The sequence below is a fragment of the Erythrolamprus reginae genome, chromosome 1 (assembly GCF_031021105.1).
Source record: "Erythrolamprus reginae isolate rEryReg1 chromosome 1, rEryReg1.hap1, whole genome shotgun sequence".
NCBI classification, from domain to species: Eukaryota; Metazoa; Chordata; class Lepidosauria; order Squamata; family Dipsadidae; genus Erythrolamprus; species Erythrolamprus reginae.
In genome coordinates this window covers 263,527,301-263,544,318 of record NC_091950.1, presented here as the reverse complement: position 1 = coordinate 263,544,318, position 17,018 = coordinate 263,527,301, and the positions used below count along the sequence as shown (strand labels likewise).

Here is a 17,018-nt window from a genome sequence, read left to right as displayed (position 1 = left end):
AATTTTATGCATTTTATGTATACTACATAAAATTGTGTGTTTAATAATCGTTCTCTGTGCACTTGACAACCTTTTCATTGGTATATTATGTAAAATTTCAAAAACTGGAATACACAGGAACACAAATACAACAGTTATGGAAGATATATTGGGAAGAACTGCATGGCTACACATCACAGCAGTTGGGAAAACTGTAAAAGAAAAGGTTGCTTTAATAAGTCACAGAGAGAGAGAGAGAAAGATGCTATATTTGGGCTCTCTTCTGTTTGAAGAATCTCTTCAAATTGAAATCTTAAGCATTACAGCACCAAAAATATTATTGATGGCAACTTTGAAGGGGCTCTGAAGGGTACAGTTTTGAGGGAATCTGAAAGTTTTGCAAATTTACTGCCTTTCTCTTATTTCCCATTTATATTACGGATATGATGAAGAATTTTTTTAAAAAACTTCTTATAAGACAAATGAAAAAGGAAAACAAAACAATTACAGTGGTACCTCGTGATACGAACCCCTCATCATATGAACCTTTTGAGATACGAACCCAGGGTTCAGAAATTTTTTGCCTCTTCTTACTTTTTTCACCTTATGAACCTGCCGCCGCCACTGAGATGCCCCATCTCCGGACTTTCATTGCAAGCCAAGCGCAAGTTTTTGCGATCCTGGGATCCTCTGAGGCTCCCCTCCATGGTAAACCCCACCTCTGCGTTTTTGCAATGCTGTAGGGAAATCCCAGGAGGGGAATCCCAGGATCGAAAAACGGGCGCTCTGCTGGGCAGAGTAGGGGGGACAAAAACAGGAAGAAAAGACTCATGGAGCTCAAGGGAGGAGAAAGGTGTGGGGGAGATGAGCAGAGTGGGGTGGACAAAAACGGGAGGGAAAGGCTCATGGAGCTCAAGGCAGGAGAAAGGTGTGGGGGAGATGAAGAGAGTGGGGTGGGCAAAAACGGGAGGGAAAGGCTCATGGAGCTCAAGAGAGGAGAAAGGTGTGGGGGAGATGAGGAGAGTGGGGTGGGCAAAAATGGGAGGGAAAGGCTCATGGAGCTCAAGAGAGAAGAAAGGTGTGGTGGAGATTAGGAGAGTGGGGTGGACAAAAACGGGAAGGAAAGACTCATGGAGCTCAAGGGAGGAGAAAGGTGTGGGGGAGATGAGGAGAGCGGGGTGGGCAAAAACGGGAGGGACAGGCTCATGGAGTTGAAGGGAGGAGAAAGGTGTGAGGGAGATGAGGAGAGTGGGGGGGACAAAAATGGGAGGGAAAGGCTCATGGAGCTGAAGGGAGGAGAAAGGTGTGGGGGAGATGAGGAGAGTGGGGTGGACAAAAACGGGAGGGAAAGGCTCATGGAGCTGAAGGGAGGAGAAAGGTGTGGGGGAGATGAGGAGAGTGGGGGGGACAAAAATGGGAGGGAAAGGCTCATGGAGCTGAAGGGAGGAGAAAGGTGTGGGGGAGATGAGGAGAGTGGGGTGGACAAAAACGGGAGGGACAGGCTCATGGAGTTGAAGGGAGGAGAAAGGTGTGAGGGAGATGAGGAGAGTGGGGGGGACAAAAATGGGAGGGAAAGGCTCATGGAGCTGAAGGGAGGAGAAAGGTGTGGGGGAGATGAGGAGAGTGGGGTGGACAAAAACGGGAAGGAAAGACTCATGGAGCTCAAGGGAGGAGAAAGATGTGGGGGAGATGAGGAGAGCGGGGTGGGCAAAAACGGGAGGGACAGGCTCATGGAGTTGAAGGGAGGAGAAAGGTGTGAGGGAGATGAGGAGAGTGGGGGGGACAAAAATGGGAGGGAAAGGCTCATGGAGCTGAAGGGAGGAGAAAGGTGTGGGGGAGATGAGGAGAGTGGGGTGGACAAAAACGGGAGGGAAAGGCTCATGGAGCTGAAGGGAGGAGAAAGGTGTGGGGGAGATGAGGAGAGTGGGGGGGACAAAAATGGGAGGGAAAGGCTCATGGAGCTGAAGGGAGGAGAAAGGTGTGGGGGAGATGAGGAGAGTGGGGTGGACAAAAACGGGAGGGACAGGCTCATGGAGTTGAAGGGAGGAGAAAGGTGTGAGGGAGATGAGGAGAGTGGGGGGACAAAAATGGGAGGGAAAGGCTCATGGAGCTGAAGGGAGGAGAAAGGTGTGGGGGAGATGAGGAGAGTGGGGTGGACAAAAACGGGAAGGAAAGACTCATGGAGCTCAAGGGAGGAGAAAGGTGTGGGGGAGATGAGGAGAGCGGGGTGGGCAAAAATGGGAGGGACAGGCTCATGGAGTTGAAGGGAGGAGAAAGGTGTGAGGGAGATGAGGAGAGTGGGGGGGACAAAAATGGGAGGGAAAGGCTCATGGAGCTGAAGGGAGGAGAAAGGTGTGGGGGAGATGAGGAGAGTGGGGTGGACAAAAACGGGAGGGAAAGGCTCATGGAGCTGAAGGGAGGAGAAAGGTGTGGGGGAGATGAGGAGAGTGGGGTGGACAAAAACGGGAGGGAAAGACTCATGGAGCTGAAGGGAGGAGAAAGGTGTGAGGGAGATGAGGAGAGTGGGGGGGACAAAAACGGGAGGCAGGGACTCATGGAGCTCAAGAGAGGCTCTTTTCACCTTGCTTCGTTGGGACTCCCTCCCCCCACTCTGTTTGCCTCAGCTTTGTCTGGCCACCGCTTTTTTTTTTTAAGCCTTAATATTTTGGATTCTCCTAATGGGCTTGCACGCATTATTGGCTTTTCCATTGATTCCTATGGGAAACATTGTTTCATCTTACGAACTTTTCACCTTACGAACCTTGTCCTGGAACCAATTAAGTTCGTAAGATGAGGTATTACTGTATTTGCAAAAAAATTAGTGTCATATAAACATTATCACTGAGTGGATCTCTATGCCATATAGCTAAGTGACAAGTAATTGCTATGTGATGAGATTTGTGCATTGCTGCATGTAAATCAGGGATCAATAAAAGAAGTATGATACAAGGTGATTTGATGCTGAAATAAGAATCATATTGAAGGAGGTGGTCCTTTTGATATTCTTATTCCATATCATATAGATAACAATCGTCACATTGAACTACACTTCAGAAACAAGCCAGAATCCAGGGTTTACTAAATTTTACTGGAGTTATGTGAGATTGAAAAAAACAAACAAAACCACAGCCTGCTTACTGAATGTTGCATTTGGAATAACTTGGAAATACTTTTCAAGCAGTTGCATTACAGTCAACAGAAGCCAGAACAGAAAGCCAGATTTTGGGGTAATGTTCATTGCAAGCCAACTCTCTGCACAAATATAATCTGGGCATTTAGAAGCAACGTCAGGTCTGGAAATATTTGCAATTTTTTTGGCTTTCAAGAAAAGTGAAATCCTATCTAGAAGATGTTACTTTTTCTCTGTTTCAGTTTTGCTAATAGCATTCTTATGTTGGCTAGAATTAACGTCAGAAAAGTGGCCCACATTCAATCCATTTCTGGCTCATCTTATTGATTTACGTCAACTGTTAAGTATATTGGTGGGTATTATCTATAAAATGACATCACTTGGAATACTGCCAACTCCCAAAAGGTTTAATGTACAGTAATCGTTAAAAATATGGAAGGTAAGAGGCACTCAAAGAGCTCCTATAACTTAAAAGCAAAAGGCTCAACTAGCAATCTCTCTGTCATCAACTGCCCCTCAGACCATCTCAAAACAGCATCCCTAAATCTTCAGCTTGGAAAGCCTGAAACAAAACCTCACTCAATTATATTTAAAAGCTAAAAATATTGAAAAGCTAAGCAAAAGGAATGCTTTCCCTCCCACCAGTTTTCAGAGTAGTTCATTCCCTAGGATTACCAAGCACTCTAAAACCCAGCCTTGAACACAGAGGTTTATCCCTGCAATATTTTTAAAAATAAAAATAAGGAGGCTAATTGGATTTAATTCCTGATATAACTAATACAGTGGCTCTATATATTGTCTTAACAGCAACATACACACTTGCCACTTGCTGATTTTATACTGAATTTATATGGCATAGCTAAGGTGCCATATGAGAGCATCCACAGCTTTTCTAACTTGAATGAAATGTTGTTTTCTAGATTTGGATGCCTGATGCCTAATGTGCCAATTTTTGTGATTTTATTTCATTGCTACCTTAATATAATTTTGCTGTCTTCAGCTTCATATATATATATGACGATCTTGGCATATTTGGGTTTCTTCCCGTGTAGGATTTGGAAATTTCTGGCGACATTTCGACGAGGTCCCACTCGTCATCTTCAGGCTGGTGCTTCTGTCCTTGCTCTAGGGCGAACACAGCGAGACCTGAGCTGCCTTCCTTCTATAAATACTGGTGGCTGGGTGTGGTTTGATGGCTCAGCAATTGCCTGCTGTGTAGAAACTTCCTGGTGAGTCAGTGGGGTAACACCTGGGGTCATTGATGTAACTGAGCTTTGCTGATTAGTTAATGATTGTGGATTAGGTGTGATATCCTGAGTAGTTGGAGCTTGCAGGCTACTTGGTTGTTTTGCAATGTGTGTTCTGAGTCTGGTTTCAGTTTCTATGGCTGGGATATGTTTGTTAATGAGGGCTGGCTTCCAGATGTCTGGTAGGTGGGAGGTATCATCCTGCTTGTTCATATTTTGGGGATGTTTTTCTATCTCGATGGCTTCCATTATTATTCTTTTACTGTAGTGTTCTGTTTTGGAAATTAATTTAGTACTGTCAAAATCAATTTCATGTCCTGTAGCTTTGAAGTGTTGGAAAAGGGAGGAGGTTTTTTCTTTTTTCCTTAATGCATTCTTATGTTCTGCAACACGTGCATTTACTCTCCTGTTAGTTTGTCCAATATATGTGGCTGGGCAGATTTTACATGGTATTTGATAAACTCCCTGGTTTTCTAGCTGGATATTGTCTCTGGGGTTTCTTAGGATGTTGGCTATTTTTTTATCTGTACCAAAGGCTGTCTTGTTGTTGTGTTTGCGGAGAATTTTGCTGATTTTATCTGTGGTGCCTTTGATGTAAGGGAGGAGGGCGATGCCATTGTCCTGTTCTGTGTCTTGGTTCTTGGGGGGCGTGTCTCTTTTTGGATTAAGTTGGTGATCGCCTCTCTTTGGAATCCATTGGAAATTAATACATTTGTGAGACTGTGTAATTCAGGTTCCAGGTGGTCTTTTTTAAGAAATCCCAAAGTTGATGTTTACTGTGGCTGCAAAACATTTTTCACACTTATTTTATCAATTCCTTTGTCTGTTTTGGTATCCAAAGCATCCATTTATACTTCAGTAATCAGATAAGCATTTCTCTTCTGCCTGTGTCATAGTGAAAGGCAATAATTCTTAGAACAAGACAACATAGTCAATCTGTAAGAAGTTGCTTTAATTAATGTTTCATGTCTTCTAAATGCCTCCTACTGCCCTCCCCTGCCCCAATAAATTTTAGCTGGATCTATTTCAATCCATTCCAAAGTAATATAAACAACAGGAATGAAACTGATATGAATTAAATAAATACAAAACTGATATGAAATATGAATTAAATATTTTTCTTCTGTAATAACTTTAAATATATCTGGTAAAAGTGTCAATTCAGCAAACTGCCAATACATTAAAAAAAGGCAACTTAGCTCTTACCTGCAATGGATAGAATATTTAGACCACAAAAGAATAAAAATGACCAAATATTTTGATTAAATCTCACTGAACAGTGAAACTGCTTTTCAGGATCAGATACATGCATTACAAAGGTAAGTATGTTTCTAATAGGAGAAAGAGCAATCAGTTGGTGGGCATACCAATTATTGTTATTAATCTAAAACATCAAGGCTTAAAATCTTAAAATCAAAACATCAAATCTTACAAAACAAAAACAGAGACATTATTCAGCAAATGTGGTAAAATGTCAGCTTAAGATCCATTTATTTAGAAATTATTTGACTATTTATTGCAATAAAAACAATGATTTAATTTTTTTAATAATGGTTTCCTTAGCACGTAAGAATAAGGAGGGAAATGAGTAACTCTCCTAATGCCACTTATTTAATGTGTTGCTCATACACTGCATTTATCTTAGTTTTCCAGCCAGCTTGATAGGTCAATGTATTCAGCATGAAGATCCAACATCTGTCTCTTGGTCTTTCCTCAGCCATAAAATTACTAACCAAATCTAGATTCATTTCAAAATTACCAGCTTGCCCATCCATTTTACTGCAGATTAATTCCGAACCCCATTTCCCAAAGGACCCTGGTATTAAAGTGCATCACTGAAAAGTAAGAGTCCTGCTTTTCATAACTAAAATCTAAATGGTCAATTACTTGCCAAAAGCTTCTTTCCCCATGCTATTTGCTTGTATGAATACTATTTACATTAATTAATATAATTATAAATAATGCCACATATATTTATGCACTATCCAAATACATGTGTGCATCTGCTTCCCACAGTGTGCTATTGGTAAAATACGGATTTCCCTTCTTTCTGTGGTTTATTCCCAGTCCAAAATCTACACTAAATGATTTTTCAGACGTCTTTCCCATTGTAGTACAATCTTTCCCCCCCATTTGATTATGGCTCTTTGTGGAAAAAGAAATGGCAGAATTTCCAAAGAAGATTTTACAGGATTCACAAAAATGCCATAAATAAATTGTAGACAAAGCATTTTGATGGGGAAAATTCCATCTTTTTCCAAAGAAGAGAGGCTATATATGACACAACTTTGTATCCTTTGCTTGATATGTATGAACACTAGTGAAAATTTAAATGATTAACTCATAGTTAATATCTTTTTAAGCAGTCTATCTATCTATCTATCTATCTATCTATCTATCTATCTATCTATCTATCTATCTATCTATCTATCTATCTATCTATCTATCTATCTATCTATCTATCTATCTTTCTATGCCACCCTTCTCCGAAGACTCAGGGCAGCTTACAACAAGGAATACAATACAATACAATACAGCACAGCACAGCACAATACAGAGTGAAACCCAACCTAACATTAATTGTTAAAACCCCAATAGTATAAAAAGCATTCATTCAACAACCATCAAACAATCACATCTATGACCGGAGCAAGATGTGAAGCTCAACAGCCCCAAGCCTGGCGACAGAGATAAATTTTTAAAGCCTTACGAAAGTCTAGGAGGATGGGGATGATATGGATCTCTGGAGGAAGTTGATTCCAAAGGTCTGGGGCAGCCACAGAGAAGGCCCTTTCTCTACCCCCCCCCAGCTGGCATTGCTTAGCTGATGGAACTTGGAGAAGGTGACCTGACCGGCTGCTGGGATACGTTAGGCAGAAGATGGTCTCATAAGTATCCCGGTCCTAAGCCATGTAGGGCTTTAAAAGTCATAACCAACACTTTAAATTGCATCCGGAGACCAACTGGCAACCAATGCAGCTTGCGGAGTGATGGCAAGATATGCGCATGCCTAGGAAGGCCCATTATTGCTTGCGCAGATGCATTTTGCACCAAATGTAGTCTCCAAACATTCTTTAAAGGTAGCCCCATGTAGAGGGCATTGCAGTAGTCAATCCTCGAGGTGACGAGGGCACGAGTAACTATGAGAAGAGATTCTCTGTCCAAATAGGGCCGCAATTGGTACACCAGATGAACCTATGCAAATGCCCCAGCTGTGCCACAGCTGAAAGATGGTATTCTAACATCAGCTGTGGATCAAGGAAGACTCCCAAGTTGTGGTCCCTCTCTGAGGGGGGTCAAAAGATCCCCCTCCAGAGTTATGGACAGACAGCTGGAAATGTCCTTGGGAGGCAAAACCCACAGCCATCCCATCATGTCAGGGTTGTGTCTGAGCCTGTTAACACCCATCCAGACCCTAACAGCCTCCAGACATCGGCACATCACCTCCACTGTTTCACTGAACTGACAGAGTGGAGATGTACAGCTGGGTGTCATCTGTGTACCAATGGTAACTCGCCCCGTGTCATCGGATGATCTAACCCAGCTGTTTCATGTATATATTAAACAGCAGGGGGAGAGGACTGACCCCTGAGGAACCGCACAAAGGAGAGACCTAGGAGTTGACCTCTCACCCCTGCCAACACCGACTGCATCCAACCAGAGAGGTAGGAGGAGAGCCACTGCAGAATGGTGCCTCCCACTCCCAACCCCTCCACTGTCAATGGTATAGAAAGCCGCTGAGAGGTCAAGGAGTACCAGGAAATAGGAATGACTCCTATCCTGGGCCCACCAGAGATCATCCATCAGTGTGACCAAAGCAGTTTCAGTGCTGTAGCCGGGCCTGAAACCAGACTGCTGAGGGCCTAGGTAATCAGCTTCTTCCAAGGACTGTTGGAACTGGATACCACCACCTTCTCAACAACCTTTCATAAAAATGGTTGGAGACAGGGTGATAGTTGTTTAAAACAGCCGTATCTAGGGAAGGCTTGAGGAGTGGGCACACAACTGCCTCCTTTAAGGGAGCCAGAAAGGACCCCTCCCTCAGAGAAGCATTGATAACCACCTGGATCCAGCCCAACGTCCTCTGCCTGCTGGTCAAAACCAGGCAGGAGGGACATTGATCCAATAAACATGTGGCGGAGCTCACAGCTCCTATGGCCTTGTCCACTTCATCAGGTTATCAACAAGTCAAACTCCTCCCACACAACAGGACTAAGACATGTCCCTGTCACTTCAACTGGCTTGTTGTCAGTTGACACTAGATTCCAGTTAGAGTCTAGGTCTGTCCCGATCTGAGCGATTTTTGTCTGCGAAAAATTCATTAAAGTCCTCAGCACTACCCTGCAAGGGTTCATCAACCCTCTCCCTCTCTTATTCAGGAGGGAGGGAGTCACCCTAAACAGGGAGGCTGGGCGGGATTCCGCTGATGCAATCAAGGCAGAATGATACATGCACCTTGCTGCCTTGAGCATCACTAAATAAGTCTTAATATAAGGACTTAATAGTGTTCAGTCAGATCCAGGTCAGATTCAATTGACAGATTTAAAATTTGATAGTTTTTATTCTGCGTTCCAACTCATGCATTTATTGTAATTCAAGCTTTGACTAATTTTAGCAATTTATTTTCGTTTTCATTGACACCAAGCAAATACAGTGGTACCTCAAGATACGAACCCCTCGTCTTACGAACAACTCGTGATACGAACCCGGGGTTCAGAAAAATTTTGCCTCTTCTTACGAACTTTTTTCGAGTTACGAACTGGTGTTCAGAGACTGCTGGGAAGCCACGCGGCTGTTTTAAAAGGTGACAGCTGGGCGGCGGGGCTTCCCAGAAGCCTCCTGAATGCCGGTTCGTAACTCGAAAAAAGTTCGTAAGAAGAGGCAAATTTTTTCTGAACCCTGGGTTCGGTTCGGGAGGTTGCTGGGAAGCCCCCCAGCCCGGCTGTGACCTTTTAAAACAGCCGCGCGGCTTCCCAGCTGTCTCCGAACGCCGAACGCGGAAGTTCGGGTTTGGAGTTCAGCTTCGGGAGACAGCTGGGAAGCCACGCGGCTGTTTTAAAAGGTGACAGATGGCCTGGGGGGCTTCCCAGCACCCCCCCGAACCCCGAACTTTTGCCGAACTTCCGGGTTCAGGGTTCGGGGGGGTGCTGGGAAGCCCCCCAGGCCGGCTGTCACCTTTTAAAACAGCCACGCTGCTTCCCAGCAGTCGCTGAACGCTGTTTTTTTGCGGGGGGTTTTTTTGGTTGCACGGATTGACTTTACATTGTTTCCTATGGGAAACAATGTTTCGTCTTACGAACCTTTCATCTTACGAACCTCCTCCTTGCACCAATTAAGTTCGTATCATGAGGTATTACTGTATGTTACTTTGTCATTCCATGGATCATACCTTGAAGTAACAAATTTGATTTCTGACACACTTTGCTGAAATGAGGTAATTGAACAAAATAATAAATAAAATAAAATTATAAAAGTAATAGTATATCATCCTTCTACTTATGGTAGTAATCTTTTAGGCACTGTATTCTCACATGTTGACTAACTATGTCGTGATAAGCACAAATCAGTGGGTATATTATTTATTTATTTATTCAATTTTTTATGCCGCCCTTCTCTTTAGACTCAGGGCAGCTTACAATATGTTAGCAATAGCACTTTTTAACAGAGCCAGCATATTGCCCCCACAATCTGGGTCCTCATTTTACCCACCTCGGAAGGATGGAAGGCTGAGTCAACCTTGAGACGGTGACAAGATTTGATCCACTGACCTGCAGATCTAGCAGTCAGTTTTAGTGGAATATATGCAATATATTCAATCATAAGGATAAAGGTTCGTTCTCCGAGCCTGTAGATTGGTTTCCAAATGTTTTGTTACCAGGCAAGGAAACAACTTCAGCAGAGTTTAGGGGATGTCAGTAATCTTTTAGGCACTATACGCTCACATGTTGACTAGCTATGTCATGATAGGCACAATCCAGTGGGTGTGATATGCTACCGTGTTTCCCCGAAAATAAGACACTGTCTTATATTAATTTTTGCTCCAAAAGTTGTGCTATGTCTTATTTTCGGGGGGGGGGGTGCCTTATATTTCTCAAATAAGACAAATTCACAGGCAGAAAAGCTGACACCCCCAAATAAAGTGTACCGTACGGTACACTGATTACGGTACTGTACCTGTCAGTATGGCACACACACACACAAACGACAGCACTTATATGGTACAACAGTATACTCCCGCTATTGCAGCTTCCGGCCACCAGAGGAACTACAGCCTACGCACTGTAGTGGAGACTGTAATGGCGGTGAGACAGCAGCAGACTATGTCTACTGTACTGGACGGTACAAAGCGATGGAAGGGGCCAGCAGGGGATGCCACATTATTACGGTACCACTATGAACAGCTTTGAATGGTACCGTGTTTTTCCACCGTACCATATGTAAACTTGACTACGCCTTATTTTTGGGGGGTGCCTTATATTAGCAAATTCTGCAAAACCTCTGACATGCCTTACTTTCGGGGTACGTCTTATTTTCGGGGAAACGGTATATATTCAATTCTGAGAATAAAGGTTAGTTCTCTGAGGTTGTAGATTGTTTTCCAAATGTTTTGTTACCAGGTAAGGTAACAACTTTAGCAAAGTTTAGGGGATGTCAGTGTCAGTGTTCTTCTGTTTATAAGGTCTTTGTGTGGTCCGTGGGTCTTGAGATAGGTCAGGTGTGAGTGTCAAGGGAAAGTCTCGTGATGGGTCAAGTAATCGAAAGGTTACATCAAGTAAGGGTCATTGAGAGGTGAAATGCTGGTTGGGAGGGGCCTCTATGGGTTAGTTGAGGATCAATGCCATCTCTGGTTGGCAGATGATTTTTGTATGGTTCCAATCAAACTGGTTCTGTTTGGTGTCAGTGTGGGTAGAGACTTAAGGATTTGGGATCTTGGTGTTTTATTTATTTATTCATTTGTCCAATACACAATACGTATGGAAGAGAATAGACATGAAGTAATATATATAAAGATAATATGTAAAAATAGAGGAGAAGATATACAAAAGGAAGAAAATATATATGATATACGAGATAAAGGAAAGACAATTGGACAGGGGATGAAAGGCACACTAGTGCACTTATGTACGCCCCTTACTGACCTCTTAGAAACCTGGAGAATCTTGTTTTGAATTGACATGTTTGTCTCACGTAGAACTGGTTGACATTGTTACAGTTACAATGTTACATTATTATTATTATTATTATTATTATTATTATTATTATTATTATTATTCTGCCAGGTTTTTTGAAAATTATTTTACATAGAAAAAGATAATGATTTTCTTGGACTGAACTCAACTCCTGTTGGCTCCATGAACATGCCATTTAGTTCCCTTGGCAAACAGATATAAGAGGTTCATCACTGTCTTCCTTCAGATTTATTTTTTCCAACTTTCCAGTCTAGACTTCTATCTTGGGATTTCCCTTCCAAGTAATAATAAGTTTGTCCTTTCTTAGCTTTTTAATGGGCACACTCAATAATGTGTTTGTCCTATTAAATATGCCTAACCAGAGGCATCCACCTGATCCACTTTTATCTTTTGTTCCCCACTTCCCCCGCTCTGCTTTTTCCAGTAGAAGACACTCCTAGTAGAATAAATTGGACAACCATTTGTCTAAAAGGATATAGGGACTTCTACTTGAGCATGGGGTTGGAGTAGAAGACCTTGAAGATCCATTCCAACTCTTCCATTCCATTCCATGTACTTTCTATCTCAAACTTTATTCTTGCTTATAGTGGATGTGGAGATGATTTGCAAGCCAGAAAGGATTTCAGTTGTCAAGAGTGTCACCACTAATTATTCATATACTTCTAATAAAAGATGAAGGATGATATTGCTGACAGGGGAGAAAGAGGTTATGACAGTCAACAAATTTAATTTAATTTAGGCTCAAAGCTCTTAGAATGACTGAGAAGGAAGAATTACAAGGAACCCAGGACTGCTCAATCCTCAAGACTTCCGCTGTGAGGATCTGCTTATTTATTGAGCATAAAAGTTAAAGTAGTACTTTACAGCCCAGTCTTTCACAGTAAGGGAGATGAGAGCAATCATTACTCCAGCACATTAGGTCGAAGCAAATACAAATAGAAACATAGAAACATAGAAGACTGACGGCAGAAAAAGATTTCATGATCCATCTAGTCTGCCCTTATACTATTTCCTGGCTGAAGCGTAGATTCTCTGATATCTACGCTTCAGCCAGCTGCAAATCCACTGAACTATGTAGGGATTAAGTCCAATCTTCACTAATTTATCTATCAGCTCTTTATGTGGAACCGTATCAAAGGCTTTGCTGAAGTCCAGATAGGCAATATACAGGGCACCACCTTCATCCAACATCTTTGTGAAATCAATGAGATTAGTCTGACATGATTTGCCTTCAGTAAAGCCATGCTGATTTGGATCCAATAAGTTATTGGTTTTTAGGTGCTGATTTATCCTCTTTTTGAGTAGAGTCTCCATCATTTTAACTATAACTGATGTCAAGCTAACTGGCCTGTAGTTACCAGCTACTTCTCTACTGCACTTCTTGTGGATAGGCACAACACTGGCCATTCTCCAATTCTCAGGAACATCTCCTGTTAACAGGGATTGGTTAAACAAATCAGTCACGGGGGTAGCAATGACAAATCTTAGTTCTTTAAGAACTCTGGGGTGGATGCCATCTGGACCCATTGCCTTATTTATCTTTAATTGTTCAAGTTCTTCTAAGACATTGGCTTCTAAGATCACTGGAGCTGAATCCGTACAGCTGGAAGCAATGCTATATCCCTCTATAGTATTATATTGTAAGGTGTCTTTTGAGAAAACTGAACAGAAGTAGCTATTGAAATGGTCAGCGATCTCCTTATTCCCATCAATGCATGTATTATTCCTGGTACTAAGATGCTGCAGTTCTTCTTCTTCCTATCACTAATATATCTGAAGAAGGTTTTATCCCACTTCTTTACAGATTTGGCAATTTCTTCCTCTTTTGAGGCTTTAGCATTATATATTATCTGTTTCGCCTCCTTCTGTCTCATTTTATACCCTTCTCTATCAGCTATGCTTCCAGACTCTTTATACCTCCTATAGGCAGCCTTTTTTCATTGACTATAGCCGTTACATCAGTGCTAAACCATAGTGGTTTCTTCTCCCTTTTACCTTTAGTTATTTGCCTTACATACAGTCCAGTGGCTTTTAAGATGGCCTTTTTTAATACAGTCCACTGGGTGCTCGCTCCTGCCATTTTATTTATTTTATTACTTAGATTTGTATGCCGCCCCTCTCCGAAGACTCGGGGCGGCATACCTCCCCTTTACTTCATTATTTAAATACCCCCCCCCCCCATTGTATTAAAATTTGTTTTTCTGAAATCCAATACTTTGGTTGCAGTATAGGATTGCTCACAATCAGTTTTTACATCAAACCACAAACATAGATGGTCACTGCAACCTAAATTTTCTCCCACCTTAACCTCTGAAACCCAATTCCCATTCATAAAAACTAAATCTAGAATATTCTCCTCTCTAGTCGGTGTCTTAACCAGTTGTGCCAGAGCTGCTCCTGTAAAGACCTCTACTATATTCTTACTTTTGCATGTAAGGGCACTGGGGATATTCCAGTCAACATCAGGCACGTTGAAATCAACCATAACCACAATATCTCCCTTTACTGCCATTTGGGTAATTTCAACCACCATCTTGTTGTCATATTCCTCAGATTGCCCTGGAGGCCTATAGATCACCGCAATTCTAATGACAGAACCTTCTTTATTTTGCATGCAAACCCAGAGGGCCTCCAGATCTTTACATGTATTTTGAATTAGTGTTGTTTTTAGACTTTCCTTAACATAAATGGCTACTCCACCTCCCCTTCTCTCTATTCTAGCCTTCCTATACAATGTATATCCTGGTATGGATATTTCCCATTCATTAGAATCCTTAAACCATGTCTCAGTTATGGCAACCAGATCCAAATTATCTCCAGATATTATGGCCATTAACTCACAGAGCTTGTTGCTCATGCTTCGAGCATTCGTACACATTACCCGAAGAACATTATTATCATTATTAGTTTGCCCCTTATCATCAACAACTACATCTATTTTATTTACAGCTCCCTTTTCATAAGCTTCCAAAAACTGATTTATCCTCATTGGTCGGGGACAGAAATCATCCACATCAGTTACATCTCTGTCCCCTTTACCTAAATGCCTGTCCAAAAAAGTTCTGAACTCCTCACCGAGCACCTGGGTACCTCTGTAGGATGGATGCAAACCATCCCTCTTAAACAACTCCCTATTAGACCACCTACTGACATCATGACTTACATAGCCAAAACCTTCAGCTTTACACCACTGCCTTAACCACACATTAAACTCTCTGATACATATTGTTTTATCCTCCTGGCCACAAACCTCTGTTACCTCTGAGAAAGTCACTGAATCAGTTATTCTGCCCAGCTCCACGCTTAAACATTGGAAATCTCTTTTTACTACATTAACATTTCTCTGGGACAAATCATTTGTGCTAAGTTGCACCACCACATCAATGTTATTACCTTTACCCACAGCCTTGACAATATTTGTAATCCGCCTCCTGTCCCTGCTGGCAGTGGCCCCTGGGAGACACATCATCAGCTTCACCTCATCCTTTCTCTGTCCGAAATCAACACCTCTAACAGTCGAGTCACCCACAAGAAAATGTGTCCTCTTTTTATTTCTACTAACTGCACTTGATGGCTTGGTAACACCTTGTTGTAAGTGGACCTCACTTACAACAACTTCCCCTTGGAACATCCTCTCATTCTCTGCCTGAGGGGCCTCGCTAATATCTACAACATCCTTACTATTTAAATCCGCAAGAACATTATAGGAATTCGATACAGAGAGACCAAAATTGCTATGTTTTTGCTCAACTGCACGTAATCATCCTGAACCAACAGTTGTCCACACAGCCCTCCTCCTCGGGGGTGTTGTGGAAGTGGAGGCTGCACACATGGCGGCATTATAGCATGTGGCTGGGACAATCTTTCCACTTCTGACTGCAAGCTACAAACTAAGGATTGCAATCTAGAGATCTCGCCATATAAACTAGATGTCCTTATGCAAAGAGGGCAGCACCCCAAGTTCCACAAGGTACTACGGAACACAACAGCCAAACAAGTGTTACACTGCACCAAGCCAGACATCTTAACAATTTATTGAAGTACTTAGCAAGAAAATCAACAACCCTTATTGCTACCAAACTTTGCTGATTTTGGTTTATAGTTATATGATTCCTTCCCAGTCTACTCCGGCCCCAGCCTAATCTGTGAGTGGTCTGTGCTTGAACTCAAACTGCCAATAAAATTGTCTCTTTCTTGCCTTTCTCCTTCTTACCAGCCAGTAATATCTGCTCAAACTCTTTGAATTCAAAAATAGAAAATGTCTTAAAAAGCACTACCTTTCTCTCCTCCTTCTCTGTGATCTGAAAGTGATCTGAAAGTAGAGTTTATTTTAATAGATTTTTACAAAACTTCTTATTTAGCTTAAATATTTACCTCCTGTGACCATGATATTGTCCTTTAAAAACTAATTTCCCCATAAATATTATCAGTACACCTCTTTGGTCGAGTATATTTGGCTTAGAAAATTTTACAATCTGAGTTATTGAACTTGACACCAACATGTAAGCTGTATCTTCTTTTATCTTCTGTATGAGATACTAAGCCTTTCTCACTAATGCAGTTTAGTTAATGAAAAATATCATGAATAAAAAGAGTAACAAAGTTTTATATCATTCTAAATAAAATCATTAGATCAACTGCATGTGAATATTATTTGTTAATGAAAACTGGTTTGGGTAATTTTCCCCCTATTGGTGAAATGAAATCTTGTCGGAGTTTTAAAACAGACATGTACTACTTCATTTAAATTTCAAATTTAAATAAATATATATTTATATTGTTCAAACAATTTAAATATAGTGTATTATAAAGAGAAAGAAAATTTATAGAGAATCCATAAATGCAAATAAGAGTGTTTTGGGGACATATTGATTAGATGGTTTGATGAAATTAATTAATATAATTTAATATTATATGGCTGTAGCAAACCAAGTTATTATATATATATATACCCTATGCCATTATGTTATGAATAAAACCTAAGGATGTAGAGGCGTACATTTATTTATCTTGAAGCTACCTCCTGTTTGGGAGACTAGAAAGCTGCCTTTAGAACGGGAACTAAAACTAATTTAATTTTTCAAAATTGGCTGTCAGTAAATAAACAAATGTTATCATGGTCCCAATGGAAGAAACTAACTGCAGTTCAGGCTACAGAACTGTGGCCTTCCTGGTTGTTTGCTTGCAGATGTTTCATTACTCACTGATGTTACCTCGTTGGGTAATGAAACATCTGGAAACAAACAACCAAGTTCAGGGAAACACAAAAGCACTGTTATGGTCATTTTAGCAAGATGTATATGTATATACAGGTAGCCTTCATTTAGTAACCACAATTGGGACAGGCTTTGTTTAACTGTGTCATTAAGCAAAACAGTCACTAAGTAAAGCCCTAACTGTGCTCAGGATCTTACTTCAGGTTTCTTTTGCTTTAAAGACCAGGAAAGCTTGTAAATACAAGGATTGGCTATT

General features: G+C 41.5%; 1 protein-coding gene across 5 annotated transcripts in view; it reads right to left on the bottom strand.

The window, feature by feature from the left end:
* The window catches only part of SNTG2 (syntrophin gamma 2), a 249,146-nt gene that overhangs the window by 95,815 nt on the left and 136,313 nt on the right, over window positions 1-17,018 (bottom strand). The gene's annotated exons all lie outside the window — the stretch shown is intronic.